This window comes from Lissotriton vulgaris, chromosome 7 (assembly GCF_964263255.1).
Source record: "Lissotriton vulgaris chromosome 7, aLisVul1.2, whole genome shotgun sequence".
Taxonomy (NCBI): domain Eukaryota; kingdom Metazoa; phylum Chordata; class Amphibia; order Caudata; family Salamandridae; genus Lissotriton; species Lissotriton vulgaris.
The window spans coordinates 393,768,493-393,790,374 of NC_141695.1; positions in this window are offsets into that span (position 1 = coordinate 393,768,493).

Consider the following 21,882-nt stretch of genomic DNA (forward strand, 5'->3'; position numbering starts at 1 on the left):
AAAGAGTGAAGTTGTGAGGCGGGAGTAGGAGACGAAGAGAAATTGTGAGAATGTAGAATCTGGGTATAAGTAGACATGATCGCTTCCTTCAGTATAAGATAGTTGCGAGCGAAGGAAGCAGGTAAGTCAAAGGAGTGGCGTAACAAGGAAAAAGATAAAAAGGTGGATTGAGAGAAAAGTTGGGAAACCCAAATTAAACCCTTTTGCCTCCAAGACTTCCAATAGAAGGGTTTACTAATAATAAGGATATTTTTATTGTGCCAGATGGTAGAGGATAAGAAATCAGCAACAGAGAAAAGGGGGGTCGGGCGGAGGCTAAGAGTAGCTTGATTGTGAATTTATGTATGGGGATGGATGGTAGCTGTGGTTTGCGAGAGAAAGATAGAAATTCAGCAAAAGTAAAGGGAGAAAGAGAGAGACGTTCTACAGTAACCCAAAGAGGACAGGGTTCGTCAGAGTCTTGCTGCCAAAAGGAGGCCTGGCGTAGAAGGAAAGCCTTGTGATAGGTCGGGAAGTGAGGAAAATTGACACCTCCTTCAGATTTAGGACGCGCCAATCTGAGCAGAGACATCCGGGGTTTTTTGCCTGACCAGAGAAAAGAAGCAAGAATAGAGTTAATCTTCGTAAAGAACTTCGTGGGAATAGAGACAGGAATATTAGAAATGGTGTACAAAACAATGGGAGATAACATAATTTTAATAGTATCAAGGCGTCCCCACCAAGAAAGGTAGAGTGGGTGCCATTTGGTAGTGAGATCAGTCAGTTTCTGGATACATTTGTTGAGGCAAAGTGAAACCGTATCTGTGATGGAGGGAGTGACGTGCAAACCTAAATATTTGATGTGAGAAGAGCTCCAGGTGAAATTAGAATCTGCAAAATCAGGGTTGAAGGTATATTTCGTGAGGGGCAAGATTTCGCACTTATCATTATTTAGCTTATATCCAGAAATCTGCGAATACTCATGTACTGCAGCAAGGAAGGCAGGAATAGAGACAGTAAGGTTGGAGATAAAAAGCAAGATGTCATCTGCGTAAGCAGCAAGTTTAATGTGAGAGTGTGATGTCTGAAAGCCGTGTATGTCAGGATTTTGCCTAAGTTTGGAGAGAAAGGGTTCCAATGCTAAATTGAAAAGAAAAGGGGATAAAGGGCAACTTTGCCGGACGCCTCTGCCCAAATCAAAAAAGGAGGAAACCAGACCATTTGCACAGACTGCTGCACTGGGATTGGAGTAAAGAAAGGAAATTAAGGACACAAATTTGGGACCAAAACCAAACCACTTGAGGGCAGAGAAAAGATAGGTCCATTCCACCCTATCAAACGCTTTCTCTGCGTCTAGGGCAATAGCAGCCAGGGAATCTGGAAAGCGTGAGGATTTGGACAAAACATTAAAAAGAAGTCTAGTATTGTCAGTAATAAAGCGGCCCTTGACTAAACCAGATTGCTTGGGGCCAAGCAACTCAGGTAAAAAGGAGTCTAATCGGGCTGCAAGAGATTTGGCATAGATCTTTAATCAATGTTGACAAGGGAAATTGGTCGATAATTTTTGCAATATCGAGAATCTTTGCCTTCCTTAGGAATAATACAAATATGAGAATCAGCAAAGGTACCTGAGGAGCTACCCAGGGTAACAAAAGAATCAATAAGAGAATGCAACTTGGGTATTAGCAATTTGGAGAAATGGAGATAAAACTCAACAGTAAAGCCATCAGGCCCTGGAGCTTTATCTTTTTTGAGAGAATTGAGAGCGGAAAGTAATTCCTGCTGGGAGACATCCAATTCCAAAGAGGTTAAGTCAATGAGGAAATGGTCTGGTTGACGAATAGTAGAGAAAAAATCAGAGAGAGATTGGGAAGTAGGATGAGTTTCAGAGGAATAGAGGGTTGAGTAGAAATGAGAGAATTCATCAAGAATATCGGTGTCTGTTTGTCGAGGGACACCATTCTCAGCAAATGCAGATTCAATATTTAACTTGTTATGTTTAACTTTTAAATAATTAGCTAGAATTTTCCCTGCTTTTTTTTTCCCACCATAACATTTGGAACTAGATTTCAATAAGTAAAGAGAAGCATCCTCTGTAGATTTCTTGTTAAATTTCAACTTAGCATCAATAAGCGCTGTCAAGCTTTCCTTTGAAGGAGAAGTATAATAGGAGTGTTCCAGACTCTTGATTTTGCAGAGTAGGTCACTAGTATATTTACGTGCAACCTTCCGTTTCACAGACACAAAACGGATGATGAAATCCCTAGCCGTGGCCTTGAAAGCATCCCAAATAGTGTGGGTAGGCATAGAAGGGGTATCGTTGAAAGTAAAATATTCAGTAAAAAATACAGTAAAAGAGGTGGTTAATTTGGGATCTAAAAGTAGGGAATTATTGAAACGCCACCTCTTTGGTCCAGTGACTTTGGGTAGAATATCAATATTGATATAAACAGGAGCGTGGTCAGATAATAGAATAGGACCAATTTGTGCATGAGTAAGGGACTGTGGGAAACAAAGATACAGTCAATACGTGATTGGGAATGATGGGAGGGAGAATAAAAGGTAAACTCTTTGGTCGTTGGGTTGCATAAACGCCAGGCATCAATAAGTTTATGTTGTGAAATAGCGTGAGTAAAAAGTTTATGAGGTTTGTTTGGGATGAAGGAGGTCTTGGAGTTTCGGTCTAAAAAAGGGTCAAGAGGTTGATTACAGTCTCCTGCTAAAATAAAATGATCATCTATGAGACTAGTGATGCGAGTGGCCATCTCGTGCCAGAAATTCGGATGGCCACCTGTAGGGGCATAAATATTAAGAAGGGAGAGTGGGACACCCCTCAAGTAGAGATTGACAAATGACCATCTACCATCAGAGTCTGAGTCAGTATCTAAAACAGAGTAAGTAAGAGACTTACGAATAAGGGGCCTCATTTATGAAGGCCTTGCGCCACTGGTACGTCACTTTTTCCAATTTTAAAAGTGACGCACCGGCGACGCAAGACCATCATAAATAAGGCCCAAGAATAGTAACCCCATTTCGCTTACCATCTCCAGGAGCAAAATGTACCTCTCCCACCCACCCTCTTTTAAGCTTAACAGATTCTGCTTCAGTTAAATGAGTCTCTTGTAAAAAGGCGAAATCCACATTCAATTTAGCAAGGTTAGAAAGGATTTGTTGTCTCTTAATGGGAGAGTTAAGACCTTTAACGTTCCATGAAACAATACGTACTGACATTACAAAAATAGAAAAAAAGGAAGACAACTACAGTAAGAACGAACAACAAAAGTACGAAAAATACATGAAGATGAAAGGAGAAGAAGCAAAAAAGATGATAAAATAGAAAATAGATGAACAGAGAGAGATTGAAAATGGAAGAGAAAAAATGACACCTCAAAAAAGAGAACAAGAAGAAAGGGTAAAGGGGAAGAAAGGTCAAGGACAGAAAGAAAAGTGAACATATCAATCAGGGAAGGAAATGTACTTACAGGTAGGGGAGATGAGGGAACACAAGCAGGAAGGGTAACCAGACATAAAAGGAGGAGGGGGTAGAGCCAACTGGAGGAGACAAGACGGTTAGGGTTTGCGAGCCGCCCGGCTGGGGAAACACGAGACATTGTGTATCATCTGTGGAAATAAGAGGAAAGCGTTAGGGAAAAGACAAGAAAACAATCAGATAAACTGCACGAAGGTCATACCAATAAAGGTAGCATATATAAAGGGGAGAAAAAACTATGAACATTATAAACAACAGGAGGAACACGAAGAAAGGTAATGAAAACATAATGCATGAGTAACTGTGAAAAGACTAATAAACATGTGCATAGAACTATGCATATAGCACGTAACTGTAAGAGAAAAAAGACAACATTAGTCTCAAAAGTCAAGGAGGGAATGCAGAAGAGGGGCCAGAAATATCCATGTTAGCTGCTTGACAGGAATTCAGGAAACTCTGGAGTAGTACAGGATCCTCTTAGGTCGTCGTCTTGTTGTTATATGTGACCCTAAAAAGACAAGGATGGAAAAGTCCATAACGAGCACCAATGGATCGAAGTACAGGTCTCATGTCCAGAAAGGCTTTGCGGCGATTGACCGTGGCTCTAGCATAGTCCTGCGCAAAAAACAAGGAGGAACCAGACCACGTAAGACGAGGAGAGGCTCTAGCCGCAGAAAGGACCTTTAGAAGGTCAGTATATGGTAGGAAGTACATGATGACACCTCTGGGCTTCACCGAGGGAGAAGTAGACGAAGGGGCGCGACCCAGCCTGTGAGCCCTTTGTACATTAAGCGTAGTGTCTTCTGGAAGATGTAGAAGTTTAGGAAGAAAGGACTTGAAAAAAGCAATAGGGTCACTCCCCTCGCAACCTTCCACAAGGCCGTAGATTTGCAGATTGTTGCGTCTATTTCTGTTCTCAAGGTCCTCAACCTGTTTTTAAAGAGAAGAGATCTGGGTATGCATATGTGCAGTCTTAGCAGAGGATTCCTGAAGTGAAGAGACACTATGTTCCACCGATGCGACCCGTGCTTCCATTTGAGTCCAGTTGTCGGTTAGAACCTGTAATTTAGCATTAGTCTCTTCCATGAAAGGGCGGAGTGCCCTGATCACTTCCAACAGCAAGTCAATAGACGCAGAAGGAGCAGAAGCAGAAGCAGATGGTGAGGGGGGATCCTTTTTCAGTCGCTTAACTGTAGTCTTCCCGTTAGGCTGAGAAAGGGATTCCATGGCCGGCTTCGACATAGGAACAGGAGGTCCCTGAGAAGCTTCCAACTGGGCCAATGCTGAAAAAACTGTTGAATTCTTGATAAAAGTGCGCTTTGAGGTTTTGCTGGCGCAAGTCGTTGTAAGTTTGCCCATCAGGTTTCAGTCGCCACCAGATACACAAGCATGCGATGGGCAGTAAAAAAGAAAAAAAAACCTTATCAGCCAGACTGAATAGTCACCAATGGGAAAGAGAAATTAAATAACACAGCAGTGAAGAATAAAAATCACAACTCATATGTAGAGCAAAAATAACAAGAGCCAGAACCAGAGGCAGGGACTGCTGAGGCTGAGAAAAGAAAGAGCCGCCCTCAACAGGGCACAAGCCTCTGACCGATAAGACCTGGTAACAGCAAATGACAAACTGTGCTGTGAATAAGCACAAAAATTAGCCATCAGTAAAGAGAATAGCTAGGAAAAGCTATTCAGCAGAGTCCAAATCAGCTGTTATGGATAGAAGAAGCAAATTAGGTGAAACTGCGCAGGCAAATTGAGACTGAAGAAGCCATAAGGTATTGAAGCGAGAAAATGGCCGTTTATGTGGAAAGGAAAAAAAAAACATTTGGGAGCAAAAGCGGAGGGCCATTTGAATGAAGAAAAGTCATTTAGCAGAGAAATGAAGACCCACCATGAGGGAAGAAGATGGCTTCAGGCGTTGCAGAGGAGTTATCAGAAGCGCCGATGTTGCATCTGTGAGGGTCGTTATGTGAGGAATTTGTACAAAATGGCGGCCGTGGCCGTCATAGAGCCGCGTTCTGAAGAGCGCTGGTCAAAAAGGGCATTGAAAGACCAGAAAGGCTCCCACAAAAGGTCGCATCCTGCGCTGGGCACCTTCTGATGCGTGGAGTGGAAAACCAACGATGTCCGCTTGTGAACCCCAGTCGCGACGGAGTGCTCACACCGGCGCCGCCATCTCCTACGGGCGCTAAGCCACGCCCCCTCTATGAGATAGACTTGAAGATCCATCTTGAAAGGATTTCACCTATGTGCAAGCAATTTTCCTAAACAAGTCCACATACTTAAAAGTCTTCAAGAGAGGAACATCATTTATATTTTGTGTTATTAATTATCTTGATCATATCTTGTGTCAGAAAGTTATTAATCACTATTTTATGTAATGATGTGTTATTGACTGTATATGCCACAATCTGCTACTGGTAGCATCAGAGTGCTTTCACTAGTGCAAGGTTGACTTTCAGGCAATTCTGAAGTCTCGTAGATTGGAGTCTGGTTCGGCTTGTGGAAATTAGAGGTGCATTCTGCCCTGGATTGGCAAAGTTCAGCGACTCTGTGTTACTCTTGTAAAGAGGAGATTTGGCCAAATTCTGCCAATCGACGTGTGACAATTTTTTTCGTGCAAGACCTCAGAAATGCGAGTGAGATTTGGCGATCCCTACTGCCATTTTCTAATATGGACGATCGCGATCAGAGGGCTGCTACTTAAGTAGATTTGCTGCTGCCAAGTATATTGTTGACTCCAGCTGCAGCAAAATCAACTTGAATGGCCATGCGCTCTTGCGTGCTGCATAGTGCTGTTTGCGTTGATTTTTCAGCGCTGCTCACGCTAATGACACTAAATTGCAGCACAACATGTATATTTTCACCAGTTAGTGAAATTTCACGGGATCGCACTGTGTTTTTGTGTAACTCCATGGAAATCTGCGCAGTGAAACTCTGCACATTTTGCCCACCCCTGAATGGATTATTAGTGGTATGAATTGGAACATTTCTATGTTAAGTGAATGTGTCAAATTAATTAAATTATGGGTGAATGTTCTTGCTGTTACATATTTCTTAGTTAACCGAGAATGCATTTTCCTAACATTACACCTTTTCTAAACCTCAAAACATGATTATATTAGGGTTTATAGGCACTTCTCGCATTCTGCAAAACCTCACAGAGTGTCCCTGTTCATCTTGGCAGCAGTAAACTATGTACACATGTTATTTGAGCACAATGTGGGTGATAGAGGTACTCAGGATTTTTAGCAGTCATGACTAGGGTTCTTCCATTCCTCTCTCAGTGGAATCAACTGTGCTAGCTTGTGGCACACTGGAGAAAGGAGAAACTCTGAGGAGTTTGGGGCATCTGAACCTAAACAGTTAGGAGCTTGCAGCATGTCTCCAGATAATGGGCCTGATTCACAAGACTTACTCTTGTAGAACCGCTAAATTCCGGGAGTCACACAAGAATACTCCTGTATTACTACTGAAATCCATGACTAAGCAAGGAATCTTACAGGAGTCAAACCTACTTATGCACCAGTCTTTGTGAGTTGGACCCAGTTTGTAGGACCTTAAAGAACATATAATATGTGACAAGCTTGTGGTGCATGGACAGACAGTGACAGATAAACCTCTGTTATTCATTAATGCATCATCAAATCTAAAGCCCAAAAATATAAATGATATGTTTTTACAAACTAAAATAAATGCAGAGAAAGTGGAAAGTTATAAAACACACAAACAGCCACTGCAGGTAAGAGCGGTGGAGCCGGAGGGGGGCAGAGGAGCGTGGGGCGGGGGGGGGGGGGAGGGGGAATTTCGAGAAACGACCACAATGGAAAATGAAATAAAGAATTAATTTTCCCTTGTGGTCGTGTCTTAAACCCCCCCCCTCCCCCCCACTTCTCGGCCCCACCACCCTGCCCACAAAACTAGATCAACTCACACATTTATCAACAGAAACACACAGGAGAACCTCAAATTGATCTGATGTGGCAAGGCAGACCTATATCCTTGGTTGCAGGAAAGCAGGCCTATTTTTGTTTTGACCTCTTCCTTACTTAAAGATAGACTGTACCAAATAGAGGTTTGCACCTTTCATCGCAGCCTTCTACTCTCTTTCCAAGACTGCAACTCACTTCCTCACCTTTTGGCATTGCACAAAAAGATGTAAACTGAGGGTAGTTGTTGGGTCTTATCTGTGAGAGGATCACCCAGTTGAGATTAACCCCCTTGGGTGACACTGCTTATGCCTTGATCATCAAGTGGTGGAAATGAATATAATGCCTCCACTACCCTCATCAGAACATACTCAGATAATCCCCCTTTTTCTTGTTCAGAAACCATTGGCTGTCACATGTGCACTAAATACCAATGCTGTCACATTTGAAATCCAACACCTGCCCATTAAATCGACTACTAGGCACTCCCTTCCCCTATGATTCACTCTTGAAGGTTCATCCTTTTTCCATTTGTGATGTTTTTTCAGTAGGTGCCTTTCTTCCCCCTTTCTCCATTTTCCCTCTCTTGAACTCTGGAAATAGCTGGATAGGACAGATTAGGGCTGGTCCCCAGAAATGAGTGCCAGTGGGCCCCACCGGCAATCACAGGCTCAAATTAAGCACAGAAGTGATCTTGCTAAGTACTGTGGATTCTAACATTGTGATCATGATATGTGCAAATATATTTCAGGAAGTGACCAACAGATTAGTCCATTAGGATCAAACAAGAATAAGCCCAAAAGATGTGTGAGAAACTGTCAGGCAGATAAATGAAATAATTGGTTTCAAAGGGAAAATTGATTCACTGAACGTTTTAATAAATACTAATGCAGAAAGAGTATTTAGCAATCTGAATTTGGAATTCCCTTTGTACTTTGAAGAAAATTAACTTCGGAGGAAAATTTAGAAATGCTTGTGTGCAAAATACAGTGTCAGTTCAGCAAAAATAAATATTACGTGGGTTATATTTGATTTGAATATGGGTTGTTTGTTGAAATATTGACTACAGAAACAGTGTCCTAGAAAAAAATTGTGCCCAAAATATAAAGGACCGGAATCTCCACAAGGTAAGTGCAAATAGGTAAGTATAGATTTACTATTCTTAACTCTATATCATCTCAAAACTTTTGTTGTTTGTGATATGGAATATAGGATGCTTCATTCCCGATAAATGAGGCCGCCCGCAGGGTCTGGGCTCCCATCAATGAAGAATGTTTGGTACAGATAATTGGGGAAGCATGACTACCTTGCCCCCTTTCAAGGAAAATGAAGTACTGCCAATTGGGAGGCAAGAATGGGTACGGAGGTGGTTGTCTACCTCCTTTTAATGAACCCAAAGTACTCGTTATTAATTGGCCCCAGGGTGGGCCAGGTCCCGGGGCGTTTAAATATTATAGAGGAGGGGGGCATGGCATATAATGCCCCAGGAACGAACACTGTCCCGTTTTTTTTTTCCTTCGAATAAATTTGGGGGAGGCCCCTATGGCCTCTCCAGCTGCATTGGGGACCACCACCTACCGGGGCTTATGGCTTATATATTTATAAATGGGGAGGCCCCTTTAGCACACCCAACCCCAGTGCTTTCAATTAAAATAATCTGGGGCAGCTGGGACCCCCCCAACAGCGCCGGGAACCATTACCTCCGCACGAAAAATTAAAAGAAAGGAGTGGGGCATCCTCCTGAAACCATACATGGTCCTGGGGACTGGTAGCCCCCCAGGACCAGCTCCTGCTATGTCCATGGTACATAGCTGTTTGCTATGGCTTCGCAGGAGCTTTACCCCTCCCGCGAAGCCATAGCAAACTGTGCTCCAGTTTGATCAAGCAAAAGCATTTTGCTATTGTTTGCTGAAAGCGGAGCACAATTGCTTTGACAGAGAGGAAGCTGCATGTTCAGCAGCTGCCTCTTTGTCAAAGCAATGCTGGTTCCCGCAGGAAGAAGGAAGCTGGCAGAAACTGCGGGGGCTTTGAGGCTCCCCCTGTAGTCCCCAACTTTTCTAAGTTGGTGCCCTGGGTAGTACCAATTCAGAAAAGGGGGTGGTGATGAACAGAGTGTCTGAATTAAGCAGACCACTCTTACCCAGTCCAAAGATCAGGGCTTGATCCATCACCGTTATTTAGCTCACTGCACCATCCCAGCTCAGAACCTGGCTATATGCAAATCAGTCTGTCCCTGGCCCAGTGCATCATGGGAACAGGGCAGACTAAACTACCAAGCCAATTCTTCACCAGAAAGGAGACAAGCTTCCGGGGACCGGTTTCTGGCATTTCAGCCGTCGTCGGCCCGGCTTGCTTGAATCCTGATGGTGCAGTGAGCAAGGGACTCATGTCTGAGTATACCCTGCCACACCTATAGTGGCCAAAAACGATTCAGAAAAGGGGGGGGTACCAAGGCACCCACACTTGAGACCAGGCCCTGGAGAGGAGGTCCTGGGCCAAAATTGGCCCCTCTCCTTTAAATGTAAAAAATAAAAAAATGAGTGGCAAATTGCCGGAGGCCCCGTCAAATTACACCACCACTCTGTAAATGCACCTTCTGGTGCATAACTGATTGGGGGATGAAGTCCCTTTGGCTGCAGAGGGCTTTTGGGGACCAATAAGTGCTTTAGTTACCTCCAGTATGTCCCACATAGCGGGATTGCAGAGAGATCTTCAGAGGCCACCACCTCTTTCTCCACTACTCTGTAAATGCACCTCCTGGTGCACTGCTGAGTTGGTTATGATGTTTTCTTGGATGCTGAGGGTTTTTGGGGTGCAGAAGCTCTCCTATTACCTCTAGTAAGTTTGACACAGCTGGATTCCTGGGAGCTGGTTGGGCCCTCCACATAGATATTTACTTAAAAAAAACAAAGGTTACAGAGATGTTATAGTTAGGAAATAGAATTTTAAAAACCTTAGAAATTCACTGAAAAAAAGGTTACAAGGACGTTATAGTCAGGATCCGATTTTACTCACACAAAACCAGTGAAATTTGGCAGTTATAGTTTCCTGAGCTAAGTATAACTTATGCCCCTGCAATATACTGCTTATGACCTCAGATATTGCATCACTCATGACATGGTCAGTAACATCCCTTATGACATCTCAAATGACATCACTGATGGTATCATCCATAGAACCAATTACACACCATAAAACCTCTTGTGCACCTACTCACATACCCGCACAAACACTCACATACCCATTCACATAGCCATACTAGTACTCACCTAAACACTAATTCCTCCATATAGCCACTCACATAACCCTTCACTCACCCATACAGCCACTTATACAACCAGTCACTCACCCCTACAGCCAATCATATAACCACATACTCACATATAAAGCTACTCACACATCAACTTATCTATCTACAAAACCACTTACACATCCACTTACTCAACCAGTCAACCTTTCAATACTACCACTCACCCATACAATCCCTCACACACTCACTTACATACCATACAATCACTTACATACCCATTCACACATCCATACAATCACTTACACATCTGCTAACTCACTTTCAGGCATTCACACAGACACTTACTTTCCAATACAGCAACTCACAAATCAAATCACTTATGCTAACACCCACTCAAACAGCCACTCACTCGCCTATGCAGGCACTTACACACCAGGTCACTCACTCATACAGCCATTCAGACACCGAGTCGCTCACCCATACAGTCACTAAAGACCCACTTAGCCACCTATAGTGCTACTCACACCGCCACTCGCCTATACAGCCACTGACACACCCACTCACTCACCAAACAGCCACTCAAACAGCATCTCACCCATCTACACAGCTATTCACATACCCACTTATACACCCACACTGCTATTCACACACCCATATGCACAAGGATACATACAGACACACAGCTACTCATATAATATATATTGTAAGTAGATTCACTCATTAGTAGTAAACCTACTGTAATATTGAAACTTTTGTAGTACCTTAGTATATATGTTTAACAATCATAAGCTCATACATAATACTTACACTCACTGGATGATGTCATCAGTGATGTCATTTGAGATGTCATCAGTGATGTAATCAGTGATGTCACTATGAAATGACTCTGAGTGATGTATTATGTGAGGTCATAAGCAGTGCATTGCGGGGGCGTAAGGTATACTTAGCTCAGGTAACTATAACTGCTGAATATTTCAGTGAATATATATGTGTGTTTGCAAAAAAGGAAGAAGAGCAAGGAACTGTAGGTAGTTCCCAAGTTTAGGTGAAGAGCAGCTTCTTAATCCCTTCCGTGATCCCGTCGGCCAACGGCTGATGGGAGCACTCCCTCCCTGGTGCTGCGAACGACAGTTGGCTGACGCAGCCCCGCCACCTTTTAGAACACCCGCACCGTGGCGGAATTGCTGCCGCGGTTAAGGCATTTATATGAGCACCCTAAAACACCAGAGACACCCTGAATCTGCTCACCGCTAATGTCTGTTTTCTAGCAAACTTGTTAAGCATAGGATTATCAAGGTGCCATCGACACTGAGCTACAGAGTGGCAAAGACTTTTGCCACTTGTCATTTTTCAGTTCGGCATGGATGGCACTTGCCAGCACACTGCAAAAACAACAATTGATAGACTGAATGCAGAACAATGCCATACATTCACCCGAGTACAGAGATCTAGACCTAAATCCATTGTTTCTTTGCTCCCCATGCCATTGCAGCTTGAACCCAGCTATATGCAAAACAGTCTTGACCCTTCGCCCAATGGGAACAGTCCAGCCCGAATTGCCAGGACAGGTCCTTCCTGGACTGGAAACAAGCATCCCAGGACTGGTTTCGGGATTTCACCTCTCATCAGCAAGGATAGCTTGACTCCAGTGGCATGGAGAGCACAGGACCCAGGTCTGGGCAAACCAGTCTCACTAGGGGTAACAAATGCAAAAACAACAATTAATGGAAGAATGCCAAACAATGCTATACATTCACCCCAGTATAGAGATCTGGGCCTAAATCAATTGTTTTTTGCTCACCGTGCCATTCCAGTTTGAACCCAGCCATATGCAAATCAGTCTTGACCCCGTGCCCAATGGGAACAGTCCACCCCGAATTGCCAGGCCAGGTCCTCCCTGCACTGGAAACAAGCATTCTTGGACCAGTTTCGGGATTTCATGCCTCATCAGCAAGGATAGCTTGACTCAAGTGGCATGGAGAGCATGGGACGCACGTCTGGGCAAACCCGTCCAACTTGGGTGACAAATGCAAAAACAACAATTGATGGACAGAATGCAGAACAATGCCATACATTCACCCCAGTACAGAGATCTGGGCCAAAATCCATCATTTTGTTTGCTCCCCATGTCATTCCAATTTGAACCCAGCCATATGCAAATCAGTCTTGACCCTCGGGGTAACAAATGCAAAAACAACAATTGATGGACAGAATGCAGAACAATGCTATACATTCACCCCAATGGGAACAGTTCAGCCCGAACTGCCAGGCCAGGTCCTCCCTGGACTGGAAGCAAGCACCCCAGGACCAGTTTCGGGGTTTCACCCCTCATCAGCAAGGATAGCTTGACAATGGAGTGGTGTAGTGAGCAAAAGAATGATGGATTAAACCCAGATCCTTTTGAATGGGGTTGAATGTTTGCATTTTCCAGCATTCTGTCCTTGAATTCTTTCTTTTGCATATGTCACCCTAAGTGGGAAGGCTATGCTCAAACGTGGGTCCCATGTTCACTACACCACTGGGTTCAAGCTAGCCTGGCTGATGAAGGGTAATGCCCTGAAACTGGTCCCAGGATGCCTGTTTCCAGTCCGGGGAGGACCTAGCTCGGCAGTTCGGACTGGACTGTTCCCATAAGGAAAAGGGTCAAGACTGATTTGCAAATGGCTGGGTCCAAACTATGGTGGTGCGGTGAGCAAAGTAATGATGGATTAAACCCAGATCCTTGTGACTGGGGGTGAATGTTTGCATTGCCTGATTTCCATCCATAAATTGTTTCTTTTGCACATGTCGCCCTAAGGGGGAAGGGTATGCCCAGACGTGGCTCCCAAGTAAGCATGGGCGAATTTTGCGAATTCGCGATCCGCGAATTCGCGGATTTGCGAATTCGCGATCCGCAAAATTCACGAATTTGTGCGAATTTGCGGATTTTTGTTTTTTTTGCGTGTTCGCTGGGCTTTTTGCGTCTTTGCGAGCCGCTTGCATAGCGAAGTTACCCATGCAGTCGTTTATGGGAGAGGGAGGAGAGAGAGATAGATAGATAGATAGATAGATAGATAGATAGATAGATAGATAGATAGATAGATAGATAGATAGATAGATAGATAGATAGATAGATAGATAGATAGATAGAGAGAAACAGAGGGAAGAGAGAGGGAGAGAGAGAACGAGAGAAAGAAAGAGAGGCCGGATCTCTGAAGGGCCAGATTCCTGACAACTCAAAATGGGTGTATTTGCCATCCTCTCCCTTCTTCCTGTTTTTTATATCTGTAAGTGCTTCCTGATGAGGTTTAATTCCTTGGACAGGTGCCTCGTTGCCTACTTGTAACTATTCTCTGACCCTGCTTCAAGGGTCAGAGCAGGGTCAGAGAATAGTTGCAAGTAGGCAACGAGGTGCCAGGAAGCAATTAGCAGCAGGTGTCCAAGTTGAAGTTAATCTGTTTGTAACACTTTTGTAAAAGGTTACAAAGAAATTAGGTTAAACTTTTGTACCTGCTGCTGTAACCCTTGCTTGGCTGAAAATTCGTCCCCGCTGATTCGCGGATTTCGCGATTTTCGCGAGATTCGCAGATCGCGAAATCGCAGAAAACCCGCAAATTCGCCCGCGAAACGGATTTTACGCCCACCCTTACTCCCAAGCTCAATATACCACTGGATTCAAGCCAGCGTGGCTGATTAAGGCTGATGCCCTTAAACCAGTCCCAGAATGCTTGTTTCCGGTCCGGGGAGGACCAGGCTTGGGAGTTCGGGCTGGACTGTTCCCATAAGGAACAGGGTCAAGACTGATTTGTATATGGCTGGGTCCAAACTGAAGTGGTGTGGTGAGCAAAGGAATGAAGGATTAAACCCAGATCCTTGTGACTGGGGTGAATGTTTGCATTGTCCAGCCTTCCGTCCATCAATTATTTCTTTTGCATATGTCGACTTAAGTGGAAAGGGCTCCTGTGTCGTGGCTACCGTGCTCACTATACCACTGGATTCAAGTTAGCCTGGCTGATAAAGGGTAATGCCCTGAAACCAGTCCCAGAATGCTTGTTTCCAGTCTGGGGAGGACCTGGCTTGGCAGTTTAGGCTGGACTGTTCCCATAAGGAAGAAGGTCAAGACTGATTTGCATATGGCTGGGTCCAAACTGGGGTGGTGTGGTGAGCAACAGAATGATGGATTAAACCCAGATCCTTGTGACTGGGGGAGAATGTTTGCATTGTCCAGCATTCCATACATCAATTGCTTCTTTTGCATATGTTGCCCTAAGTGGGAAGGGTATGCCAGACATGCTCAATACACAACTGTATTCAAGCTAGCCTGGCTGATGAAGGTTGAAGCAGGGAGGACCTGGCTTGGCAGTTCGGGCTGGACTGTTCCCATAAGGAACAGTCCAAAAGGAACAGGGTAATGGCTGATTTGCATATGGTGTTATATTCCATATAGGCGCAGGTAACATCGCAACCTTTCAACTATATTCTACCGTACATTGCATACATAACTGTTCTTAGGCCTTTTACCTAGATACGACACGCATTCAGCGCAAGGGTTTTCCCTAGTTCGAATCTCAAACATTATGAATGGGGTTTTGTGGAAGCACAGCAGGACTACCATCTCCTGTATATTATCTCTATATAAAGTTTGGGCCCAACGTCATCCTTTGGGCGGGCACAGTAACACAGCAAGGTAGGACCCCAGGGGAGACCTGTGGGTACATCATGTTGTGCTTAGAAAGACGGAGGAAGCCGTGACTTCCAGGCTGACACATTGACCAGAGATGCTGAGGTTCCTGCCTGCAGACACTCCAGCTCTCAGTGGTCTAACATCCCTCGCTGGGTGTCCAACTCAAGACCAGTACGGAATCCCATATGCTCTCATTCTCAGGTAATGGGGTTGACTAGATCCTAGAGGGATTCTTGGCATTACACCTACATAGATGCTAGATATATTTAGGTACATCTAGTTAGGGAGCCAGTGTAGGAGTACGCATTCATTGTCATGTATTTTATGTACTATATATGTATATATATTCATGATTACTACAAAATGGTAGAACTGTACCATCCTTTCACTTTCGTAGCACTGCTAATCATATATCTCTGCTACTGTCTAATGGCTGTTACCGCTCATCTATTTTACATTAGAATAACAACTGTTCAATAAATTCTTCTTGACAAATGCCCGTATGTTTATTATGTTTATCTCTGAGACAAACTAAGCGAGCATGAGTGATTGAGCTAAAGGTAGTATATTGTTTCCATGATTCTGAGGGATCAGGGTTCTCATGTTTTAAGGTTGCCAGAAACTATTCTCTCCCCGATAAGAGGAGATTCTAGTGGCACTATGAGCTAGCTGATACAAACAGGCTAACATGTGCTGTGGGGTTGCTCGGAACCAGTCTGCCACCAATCCCACAGTTCATGTTATATGAACGCTCAGATCTTGTACAGGTTATGTAGGAACTATATGAGAATGGCTCGGTCCAAACTGGGGCGGTGTGGTGAGCAAAAGAATGATGGAATAAACCCAGATCCTTGAGACTAGGGGTGAATGTTTGCATTGTCCAGCATTCCGTCCATCAATTGTTTCTTTTGCACTTGGTAACTATATTCCTAAATACTTTTCTTTACAAATGTCATGGTGTGTGAAAAAATGATGGTTTGGGATGCAGCCCCAAGTGATTGCTAGTGGCTGAGATTAATTCAAGTATTTCAACCATCACCTTGTTGTATTTGCATCTGATGCCTTAACTGTGCTGGGTGTGCCCAGATGTGGGCCCTGGGCTCATTCTGTCCCTAGAACCAAGATATAATTGGCTGAAGAGCCCTAATAAGGGGACCTAGCCTGGCAGTTCGGGCTGGACTGTTCCCAAGAGAAGCAAGATCAAGACTGATTTGTATATAGCTGGGTCCAAACTGAGGTGGCATGGTGGGTGAAAAGCAATGGATTGGATGCGGCCCGAGCGATGGCCATATGCTGAGATTAATCAATCATTTCATCTATCAATTTGTTGTTATTGCAACTGAAGAGATAGGCTAACATTGAATCTAAACTATCAGCCCGATTCATCTTTGTGAAGTTTTGCGAGTCTGAAATAGCGATTAATAAGGAATCGCTATTCCAGACTCGTAAAACGGGATTCATGTAGGAATCGCAATATATTTTGCGATTCCTACAGCTTCCTTATTTGCGATTAGCTAATTGCTAATCGCAAATAAGGAATAACTCCCCATTCATTCCTATGGGCCTAAATTTACACAGATGTTACACACACACATGTCCAAAGGACATGTGTGTGTGTAACATGCAACTTAGAAAAATGCGTTTAAATGCATTTTTCTAAGTTTTCGCTATTTACCACGAGGTTTAACTTTGTGGTAAATAGCGGTTCTAAATTGCGAAATCGCAATTTTTAAATGTTTCAAGAATAGCATTTAAGGAATCTCTAATAGAGATTCCTTAAATGCTATTCCTCGCAAATTTGCGAGTTCTTAAATAGCGAATTTTGCATTTGGGATGATGAATCCTAAATGCAAAATTGCAATCTGGCCCTTTGCGAGCGCAATTTCGCTTGATGAATCGGGCTGCAAGGGCATTTAATTTAGGTATGGGGCTGTCATCCTCAATTGAAATTATTCACATAAGGCTAGCATTAATAAGCATTAATTTTTGGGCATATGGTCAAATCTTACATTATGCCTATATGCCTTTTTCCAGCCATGAAAATGGAGTTCAACATTTATTTGGAGAGCATTTATACATGACTCTTGAAAGGCTTTTACTTTTACAAAATCATTAATTTATTCGGATACATAGTAAAACCTGCAAACTTAAATTTTGACAAACAATCTGATTAAACCTTCTTCGTTGAAATTGAAAAAAGGTCTAGTATTTAACAAGTTAACAACGCGACCTGCAGAATGATTGGAGTATCTCAAGATTACAATTGAACTGTCTATGGGTTACTCACAGTGCAATGCAATTTTCTTTAGGAGCAATTTTAGAGCCTTATTTTCATAATATTTTTATAAACTTTAAATCTGGTTTGCTTCCGTTAAGTATTGTTTCTTGGGCAAAAGCTGGAGGAATTCAAGGGCCTCAAAGTTGTCAATTTTGTAATGCGATGATGCAGGACATAGTTCATGTCCTGTTCTTTTAACCAAGTCTGGAGACAGGGCGCAACAAATATATATTGCCCCATGTATTTGGTAAAACACTCCTGTATAACATATGAGGTGCTATTGTTTTACGTTGAATCAGCCATCTGTAAATGCCTTTTACCATCTTTCAATTTTAAAATTATTAATTGGTCATGTTATATGTAGTATTTTATCAATGTAGCAGGAAAGCACAATGACACTTTTGCAAATAATAATTATTTGATGTGCAGAGATAGTAGGGCATTTTAGATTGTGAATGATTTTAGCTTATTGAAATTGCAACTTAGGAGTTAATTAGGATTTGGGCATGCACATTGTCACTTTTCTAAACTAATAATAGTCTGATTTAGCGTGCGATGAAGGTCTTATATGTCTTACTCGGGAGTTGTGTCTAATTTATTTATCTTGCATTTTGTGAGCGGATATTCATTCTTGATTGTTTTTGGAGAGGAGATCTCCTTAGGACTCTCTATGTTGTATTTTTTATATACCTACAAAATATATCTGGAGATATATAAAGGACTGTTGGACCTGGGTCCTCCAAGTCACATAAGGTAGCTTGGCACTAAGTGAGAAGGCCTAACTCCAAGGAACATGTGCTAAGTTTGCGTCACACCCATCAGTAACATAACATCCATCCACTCAAAAATAAGGACACTACACCAATTTTGGAAAAATACGAGCTGTTTTATAAAAGTTCTCTTAGTTCCTTTGTTTTCCAACTATTCCAGAATTTAATGTAATTAAGTTTTCACAATCCCATTTCTTCTCTACATTGACCAGGTAAACATTTATATCTTTCAACAGGGTATGTGCAACAGTAAAGCTCTCCAGTAATCGCTTTTATACCTCCTCCTGAAGTTATACTTTTACCATACAATTTAACCATACCCACACGTATCTCATTTCGAGAAAAGCAAGCTGGCATGAACTGTTCCCCAGATGACTTAAGGTTAACAATTTACTAGATAATCCCACCGGACAGAGAACCCCTTTCTCCTGTTATGGACGAAGAAGGTTACACGCAACTGTAGCTCACGAGAACAGGCAAGTTAAATCACATTGGCTTATGTCAGATCAAATCTCCTCAACAAAAGAAGAGTCTAAGTCTTACACATGTGCAGCCTTGCCCTGAGGAGTCCCCGTTAGCAACTAAGGTGAATCAGCTGGCTTGTTAAGATTCTTTTCCCCAGCAGACCCCTTTTTCCTAGATAACCCTGGAACCAGCCAGTGCCGTACTGAGTAGTTGCTACTGAATAGGCTAGGTGCAGTGCTGCCCAGTTCTCCTTTCTTGACAGACTTCGGCTTGTCCTGCTGCTCCCCCCACCTTCCCGGCTTACTTGGCCGTGTAGCTCACGAGGTCAGACTCTGTCCGACCCTTTCGCCTTCAAGTGCCTCTTCCGCCGTTAAGGGGGGTTACCTGCCCTCTCGCCTGACAGGAGAGCGGGCGTTCTTCCTGGTGCGACACCCGGCAAACCTCAAACTTCCCCGGCAGTCGAGCAGGCGCCCCGCAGCAACTCGTCTCGCTTCAGCGCCCGGCAAACCTCTGCGCTCTTCTCCTCACCGACTCCTCCCACAGGGCTCCGCCTTCAGCCAACCTCTTCCGCAGTGCTCCGCCTTCAGCCGACCTCTTCCGGTGCCCTCACGCCTCCTCACCCAGCATCTGAGTCTTCCTGCAGCCGTCCTCTTCCGGCGCCCTCACGCCTCCTCGCACAACACCGACAGGTAGTGGTTCCAGGGGAGCTTTCAGCTTCACCCCTGTCTTCCCACTGGCTTGACAGGATACACATGTCCGACAGTAAGTGTCAGATGCCACTTTTATCTGAGGTCAGTAAAAGTGGGGGACAAGCCAGGCAAAGGTCTTGTCCTGACCTAAGTGTCCTGCGAAGGGTATTTCATGAGCCAATTCTAACAGAAAGGCTCGGTATCGTTGAGGGACTACCAAGGCCCTAGTTCACTGTAGAGGAGTCCGTCCTCCCAGTAAATGTGGTAGTGTCCTGCAATGTTCCCTGCTGCCTGGGCTTCGGCCTGTCGCCTCAGTCCCTCAAGGGTAGGGCACTCCTTCTGGCCCTTACAGAACTCTTCCCTGGTAGGCCCTCCCTCCACATGTCACTCAGCAGGGATGGGTAGGTCCTCCAAGGAGACTACTTCCCCCTCCACGGACTCCTGGCCCACCACCGCAGGTGGCCGATCTGTCTCATGGGGTGTGGAAGCCGAAGCAGGCTTTTCCTGTCTTCGGGCCTGTCCCTTTTTGGCAGCGGGCTGGGCCATTGTTCCAGGCTCCAACCCAGACGATCTCCCTCTCTGGGCAGTTGCAGACCTTGTGCTTGCTCAGGCCCAGTCAGGTGTACCCAGCATCTCCGAATGAGTCCGGTATTCCACCTCTCTCCAAGCATTGTGCTCCATGTCATTCCCCAGCAGACAATCGACTGGCACGGCAGGGCTTACGGCAACTCGAAGTGAACCTGCAACCCCTTCCCACTCAAAGGGAACCATGGCCACAGGGTAATGGCCCATTCTGCCGTCAGCCATGGCGGCAGGGTGGAGTACATTGGGAATCACCTGCTCTGGAGACACCAGTTGACTCCTTACCGGAGTCATACTGGCTCCTGTATCTCTCAGAGCCTCCCCTCTCTGGCCATTGATGGTGATCCATTGCCCATACATGGTAGTATTTGGGGGAACTTGGATCTTGGGAACCATCTCCCTATCTCCCAGGGACACTAAGGTGACACCCGCCCACTCACCCCCCTTATCTAAGGGCAACTCCTCCCCGAGCGCTACACTAGCCACTCCCGGGGCTTTCCTCCGGTGGGAGGGGGTGGTCTCTTTGGGCATTTGACATCTCCCTTATAATGTCAAACACCACCACACTCAAAGCAGTGGACAACCCTTGGCTGCTGGCTTTGGCCAGGATGAGGGTTTCTGGGCGGGTTAGCCTTAGGGGTGAAACCTGTTCCCTTTCCCTGGAAACTGTTTTGGGGACCTTTTGAGAACTCCCGCTTTTTATCTCCCCCTCCTTCTTCTGAGGGCCGCCCTGTCCGGCCCTTTGGAAATCCCCTCCAGTCCCCTTCGAGGACACCCGTGTACTTGCCCAGATGTCCGCCTCCTCTGCAAGCTTCCGGGGGTTGGTCAGCTTGCTGTCCACCAGGTGTTGGCGCAGCTAGGGAAAACATTTCTCGAGTAGATGCTCTTTAAGAAAAAGGTCATATAACCCCTCATAGTCCTTCACCTCGCTGCCTTGTATCCAGCCATCCAATGCCTTCCACGCATAGTCCAGGAAATCCACCCAGTTTTGGGTGCTTAATTTGTGGCTCCCCCTGAACTTTTGGCGATACTTCTCTGGGGTTAGCCCAAACCTTTTGATTAACGCTACTTTCATGGTGGGGTAGTGGGTCTGCTCTTCCTGTTCCAGGGCCAATAATGTGTCCCGACCAGTAGGAGGCATATACTTGTATAAACCACCCCCCCAGTGTTTCTCCTGGATCCCATGGGCTCTCAAGGAAACCTCATAGGCAGCCAGCCACTTGGCGATGTCATCCCCTTGGCTGTAGCTAGCAACTATGTCTTTAGGTAGGTAGGGTCTAGATTCCCTGGTTAATTCTTTGGTTTCGCTGCCAACATTTGGAGAATTGGAGGGTCCTAACTGTAGGGCCTGGAGTTCTAACTCTCTCAGTTTTAACTCATGAGCCATCCTCTGTTCCTCTTTCTCCTGTTCTAACCTGGCTAACTCCCACTTCAGCTGCCTTTTTTCCCTCCTGTCCATTAGTTCCGCTTCGGTCAAGCTTCCTCCAGAGACACTACTGCCCCTCCTTGAGTAGGTCATCGGTCCTGGAAGTAGGTTTCCCATCTCAGGATGGAACAATCCCTCTACCCCTATGACTGTGTCCCGGTCCGTCCCCTCTTCCTCCTCTTTCCCTTCTCCATGTGCTGCCACCCAAGCCCTCAAACTGGTCTGGAGTTCCCCCTTCTTGGCACCATGCTTAAAAAACACTCCTATCTTTTGACAAAAGTCCCTAAGCTGGGCTGCAGATTAAGTTTCCAGTTCCTCCAGAGCAAATTCCATTTTGCTGTTGAACAAGGTAGAGGCAACC